The 6,727-nt window shown below is 46.7% G+C and overlaps 1 pseudogene; it reads left to right on the top strand.

The window, feature by feature from the left end:
- The first annotated feature begins 493 nt into the window (after positions 1-493).
- On the top strand, positions 494-2,321 carry LOC149744221 (uncharacterized; annotated as a pseudogene).
- Positions 2,322-6,727: the final 4,406 nt, after the last annotated feature.

Below are 6,727 nucleotides of genomic sequence, written 5' to 3'. Positions count from 1 at the left end.
CACTGTAGTTTTGCTTTTGCAGTGGTGGAATGAAAAGGGACGGATTCCTGTGGGATCACAGAGGCTCAGGGTGAGCTGGGCCTTTAAGGGCTCCAGGGAAGCTGAAGACCTTGATCACTCATTGGACGGTGGTGCAGTCAATCCTTGGCTCCTGGCAAATGAGCTTAGAGCTGGCGCTGGAGGAAGTGGCCCTTCGTTGACCCTTCTAAAGTCCACCTCCCGTCGCCAGCCAGTCAGGCACTTTCCCGCCCTGTCCACAGTGGCCTCTGCCCAGCCTCGGTGGGGCGCTCCACGGGACGCCCCTCTGCCCTTCCCGTGGTGGGGTCCACAGAGGCATCTTCGCCGACTCCTCTCACCTGTGCAGCCGGCTTCTCTGCAGCCCGCAACCTGTCCCAGAGGCCCTACTGCCAATAGCATCCCCTCCCTCAGCAACACTCAGCCTGGCGGTCGCCATCTTTCTCGCAGTCGTCACTGCAGCCCGATCCGTGTCTGGCGCGTCCCTCCTGCCATGTCTGCCACAGAGGAGCACGGGCCGATCCCAGGTGGCCAGGACGGAGCTGGTGGTGGGGCGGGTGGTGACCCCAGTCCCCTCGGGGTCCGAGCATCTCCTTTGGGAGGGATGGATGGATTCGAGGGGGCCACGGCCCTTCTGGCCTCCCTGGGGCTCTCCAGAGCCCTTGACGGGAAGGATGGTGGGCAGGAGGCCGCCCAGGCCGCAGTGGAAGAAGACTGGGATGTAGAGATGGTGGAGGACGAGGAAGAGTTTGAATTAGACATCGAGGACCAGGAGGAGGATGAGTACCAGTCAGGAGAGGGGGACGAAACTGAGGAAGAGGTCGAGGAGGACGAAGAGACAGAAGAGGAGGACGAGAAAGGGCAAGAGGGCGTGGGAGTGGTCGCGGGCCATGGAGCCCCCGCAGCGCAGTTTCAGTCCCTGCTCCGGGATGTGGTCCATTGCCTTCTGCAGCGCAGCCACTACAACAACCGTGTCCTGGTCGGGCCCCACGCTGGCCACGCGGTGGTCAGGCGCTGCTCTTGGGAGCCCAGGGAACCGGGAGAGAGAGGGGACCAGATGCTGGAAGGCAAGTACCAGGCAGAGGGCACCCCGCCCTGGAAGCCGCGGGAACCTGCAGAGGGGGCGGCATCCCAGAAGGCAGAGGAACCGGCGGCGGCGGCAGCGGAGGCCGAGTTCTGGGCGGGCGAGGTCCTGACTGATGCCTCCGAGTCCTGGGAGGCTGGGGCGTGTGGACCCGATGACGGGGCCGAAGCTGGCGAGGGGCGGCCCAGTCCTCAGGCCCTTGCAGCCCCTGCTGGGGCATCGGCCTCAAAGGCAGGCCGCGCTCAGCGCTGGCCTCTGGCGGTTGAAGCAGTGGGTCAAAGCTCTCAAAAACCTTCAGGCACGATATGCACAAGTTGAAGCCCAATTCTCTAAAGACCTTTAGGATCTTGAGAAAAAGTATGCTGCCTTCTACCAACCTCTGTTTGATAAGAGAGCTAACATCAATGCAATTCATGAGCCCAAAGAAGGCGAATGTCAGTGGCAAGTCGGTGTTCAGGAAGGAGCTTGGGAGGAAATGGAAAGAGAGCCTGAAGGAAAGGGGCAAAACAAGGGCGTACCTCACTTTTGGTTGATGGCTTTTAAAAATGTAAAGATTCTCAGTAGTGTGATCTGGGGAAGTAATGAACTTGTACTGGAGCACCTGAAAGATGTAAAAATAAGATTTTCAGTGGTCCAGGAACCCACGAGCTTCACTGTAGAATTACTCTTTTTAAGTCAAACGAATACTTTTTCAACAAAGTTCTGACGAAATCATACCACATGTGATCAGACCCAGATGATTCTGATCCCTTCTTCTCCAAAGGGCCAGAAATAATCAACAGCACAGGGTGTGAGATCTACTGGAATGACGGGAAAAACCTCACCGTGAAAACTCTGAAGCTGCAGAAATGTGAGGGCCCTGGAAGTGTCGTACTGACCAGTAGGAAGGTGCCCAGCTCTTCTTTCTTCACCTACTTCTACCCTCCTGATTCTCCGGAGAGTAGAGTTCTGGATGTCGCCACTGTTTATAAGTTGGGCTATTTTTTCCATGAAGTTCTGGTCCCAAAGTCCGTATTATTCTTCACAAATGAAGCAAGTGATTATCAGTATGAAAACTGATGAAGAGGTCCAAGGTGCTGCAGGTGAGGAGGAGGACAGCAATGAAGAACCAGAAGAAGGACCTGAAAAGGATCCGGACCCAGCAGAGGGCAGCTCTGGAGAACCCAGGTATCTGTGTGCAGCTGAGTATCACCCAGTCGTTCCTGACATACGCCTGTTGTGATATGTTTTTAAAATTTCTCCACAAAGTAAATAATAATGAAAAATTGGTAGAGTCTAGTTTAAAAACAGCTTAATGTTAATGATACTTGTGTGCTAGCTAATATAGGACGCAGCATGTTCTGCAGTGTGCTTCATTCACAGCTACAGGTCCTTTGAGCTGTAGCTGTAAGACGTCTGCAGGTGGGAAATTTATCAGACCGGGTAGCCAAGACCACTGTTTGTCTGGAACACAGTTACGAGAACAAGTGGCTAAAGTTACTGGAACATACACTAGCTGGGCCCCCTTCATCACTGAGCTACAGAAATACGGTCTCTTGTGCTAACCGGGGGAAAATGCCTTTGAGAATGTGACTACTGACAAAGATGTAATAAGTAAAAATTTTCAAGTGGGAGCACATTTAACGACTGCTACCGAACTATTTGTTCAGTTGTGAGTTTTTATATTTCATGGGACAGTCAAAAGAAAAGAATATTAGTCATGGTGAGATTGTTGTTCATCCCTGAATTGGTAATTAAGTCAACTTATAACTCACCTATCCTTTCCTCTCCTTCTTCCATTGCTTTTTCCTCTCTTTCTCCTCTTCCTTTTACAGACATGGAAACTGAGGTTCTGGGACATTAAGAGTGTGATGGATGGGTAGAGCACAGGCTTGTAAGGTGGAAAGACTTAGTAAATAAGTCTCTCTCAAGAAAAACAGCAACAGCAAAGCAGGCGTTTTTGCTGTTTGGCAAGTGGGAGAGGACGTTGGTATGAGGAGTGCGAGATTGATGACTTATCCAGAGATCTGTGTAGCGAGAGGAAAATGTGTTGATTTCTCTTGTTGATACAACAGGCCTAGGTAGGATTGACTATTTTCTTAGATTTAGAAAGTCACTGTTGCATGTTATTGGTTTACAATTGTTAATTGGCTCTTATTTCATCCCACAGTTGTCAGGCATAGAAAGACACGATGGAGGAAGAAACAATGAATTTGTTCTTCATGGATTTGAGATTTTCTGCTTCTCAGTAGCCAGTGGGAATTTTATCAACACTGGTTTTGTTCCAGATTTCATCATGCGAAAAGTGTTATCCACCGACATCTGACGTTTCTCTTACATTTGTCAGATATATTTGACAGCATTTGTTCATGTTAAAAATAAAAGCTTGTGACCGCCTGGAGGGGTGGGATAGGGAGGGGGGGAGGGAGGGAGATGCAAGAGAGAAGAGATATGGGAACATATGTATATGTATAACTGATTCACTTTGTTATAAAGCAGAAACTAACACACCATTGTAAAGCAATTATACTCCAATAAAGATGTAAAAAAATAAAAGCTTGCTAGCAGTGGATATGCTGCAGATTGTTTAGCTCTATAACACTGATGCACATCTATCCTTGTATCTTTTGTTTTTGTTTTGGCCTACCTTACTGTCATTGAAACCATTTTTAAAGTTCTTTTATTGCAGCCACAAATTAATTGAAATATCCATTGATGAACAATTTATGTGAAGAGAGAGATGGAGGTCTAGCCTCTACTTCACTTTATTGAAAGGAACCGATGGATGACCAAGCTTATCTGGAGACCAGATGGGCTGCCCCAGACCAGTGGCATCAGCATCACCTGGGAACTTGTTAGAAAGTACAAATTCTCAGGCCCCGCTCCAGATTTACTGAGTCAGAAATTCTGAAGGTGGGCCAGCTATCAGAGTTTTACATGTCCTACAGGTGACTCTGAAGCACACTAAAGTTTGAGCATCACTGGTTGAGAGCAGTGATGGGCACGGGGCGTGGGACGGATACTGTGAGGGACTGAGCTCCTCGTATGGTAAGACCAGTGTTTATTCCGTGACTTGACACTACTTCAGCTAAACTGAATAGGACATTAAAGGCTGGAGTGTGGATGAGACTAGAATCGCCAAGGTCCTGGGACACAGAAAGACCTCCCGGTGGGGCAAGGATTGGATGGTGGCAGTGGAAAAAATGGATGAGGGAACAAACTAGTTTCAGAAGGACAGAACCATTATGATAACATGAATATGAAGTTTAAACAGCATGCCAATCATATTGATTATGGATACATATATGTAGTAAAAGGCATGCATGGAAGGAATGCATGCATATGTAGCATGTAGAAAGGCATGTATGAGGATGATAAACCCCTTGCTTAGGATAGTGGTTATGTCATGTGGAGAGGGAGAGAGGAGAATTCAACTGGGAAGTGTTACTCTTTGGTTCCTAGGGCTGCCATAAGAAATTACCACAAAGTAGGTGGCTTAAAACACCATAAAATTTATTCTCTCACAGTTCTAGATGCCAGAAGTATTAAAGCAAGGTGCTCTATTTGAGAATCCTCTTGCCACCTCCAATTTCTGGTGGCTCCTGGCACTCCTTGGCTTGTGGCACAGTAACTCCAGTCTCTGCCTCTGTCTTCACATGACCTTCCCTGTGCCTATGTCTGAAATCTCCCTCTCCTTTCTCTTATAAGGACACCACTCAGTCCATTTAGGGCCCATCCCAAATCCAGGGTGACTCCATTAAATTAGATACCTAATGTAATTACAACTACGAACACCCGATTTCCAAATAAGGTCACATTTACAGGTACCAGGGATCTGGACTTGGGCATATCTTCCTGGAGGACACATTTATGTACAAGGCTTCAGCTGTATCTGAAATGTTATATTTCTGAAGTTGGGTGGTGGGTACGTGGATGTAATATTCTTTATACCATTGTGTAGGTCTGAAATATTTCTTGACCAAAAACAAAAAAAATCAAACACGTAAGAAAAGAAGAACATGGGACTAAGAAATGGAAGCTATTTAAGGGGGAAAAATGAAGTTGTAATTGACCAGAATACAGGATCAGAGAAGGAGAAAGGCCAGGGGGTCGAGGGTAGAAGACCTCCTTTATGCGTTTTGGTAAGGCTGTGTAGGTGCTCTCTAGGTCTCTTAGTACCCCCTTCTTTCATATTCTATGGTAGCGCGTCTCGTATCCTTATGTATTTTCACATTCTTATACATTTGTGTCTATCTCCACCCCTCAACCCCCGGGATGTGAGCTTCTCAATGATTGGGATCTTAAAGGGATTTATTTCTCTCTGTCTCCCAAAGCACGTAGGACTGTGTTTTCTTAGTATGTGCTCCATAAATGACCACTAAAATAAAGTTAATGCAGTGCATCCATCATCCTCTTTTTGTCATCAGTGGTAACACTTTAAAGTGTATTCTCACATAGTAACATGCAGCATTCCTTATGGAATGGCACAGGGCTTTTTGTCACCATTATTTAAAACAAAAGGGGAGTCCAAGTAGGAATTTATCCATGTAATGTCATTTGAAGGGCCTCAAATTGTTTGTTTTTTTATTTTTTATTTTTTAATGTCTTTATTGGAGTATAATTGCTTTACAATGGTGTGTTAGTTTCTGCTGTATAGCAAAGTGAATCAGCTATACATACACCTATATCCCCATATCTCCTCCCTCTTGCGTCTCCCTCCCACCCTCCCTATCCCACCCCTCTAGGTGGTCACAAAGCACTGAGCTGATCTCCCTGTGCTATATGGCTGCTTCCCACTAGCTAGCTATTTTACATTTGGTAGTATATATAAGTCCATGACACTCTCTCACTTTGTCCCAGCTTACCCTTCCCCCTCCCCGTCCTCAAGTCCATTCTCTATGTGTGTGTCTTGATTCCTGTCCTGCCCCTAGGTTCTTCATAACCATTTTTTTTCTTAGATTCCATATATATGTGTTAGCATACGGTATTTGTTTTTCTCTTTCTGACTTACTTCACTCTGTATGACAGACTCTAGGTCCATCCACCTCACTACAAATAACTCAGTTTCATTTCTTTTCAAGGCTGAGTAGTGAGGAGCCTCTGATTGCCTGGGTCCACCTTGCCCATCAACCAGTGGTCACACACTCTCAGTAACCTCCTTAAACACAGATACACTCAGCTGGACCCTCAGTCAGGACACATTGAATCCTTCACACAAATGGGCTCAAACATTTACTCAGTCACATGAGAATGCTCATAAATTCACTCACACAGGGACACAAATACGTACACTCCGATCCTCCCATACACCCATTCATTTACACACGCACATTAACCTCAAAATAAGGAGTCTGCTAACATACACACTCACACGCAGACATACTCAGATCCACCATGAAGCTCAACCATTCACTCACATGTAAATAAAACTCGCACTCCCATTCATGGTTATGTTACACTCACGTAAGAATTCTCACAAGTGAAGCTCACCTGAACTTGTGTGAACCTAGTACACATGCACTGCCTCAGGTGACCATACTGATGTTCTTGCATATGTTTACAAATTTCAGTCCTACCCTTGAACACAAGCATGTACTTCGATACTCAAATATTATCACACTCACAGGCTGTCACGTGTACAGGTTCACA

This window comes from Delphinapterus leucas, chromosome X (assembly GCF_059928025.1).
Source record: "Delphinapterus leucas isolate spDelLeu-1000000601 "Yukka" chromosome X, BTC_Dleu_Yukka2, whole genome shotgun sequence".
In the NCBI taxonomy this organism is placed as follows: domain Eukaryota; kingdom Metazoa; phylum Chordata; class Mammalia; order Artiodactyla; family Monodontidae; genus Delphinapterus; species Delphinapterus leucas.
Note: the sequence above shows the minus strand (reverse complement) of the source record. Positions and strands in the feature narration are given on the sequence as shown.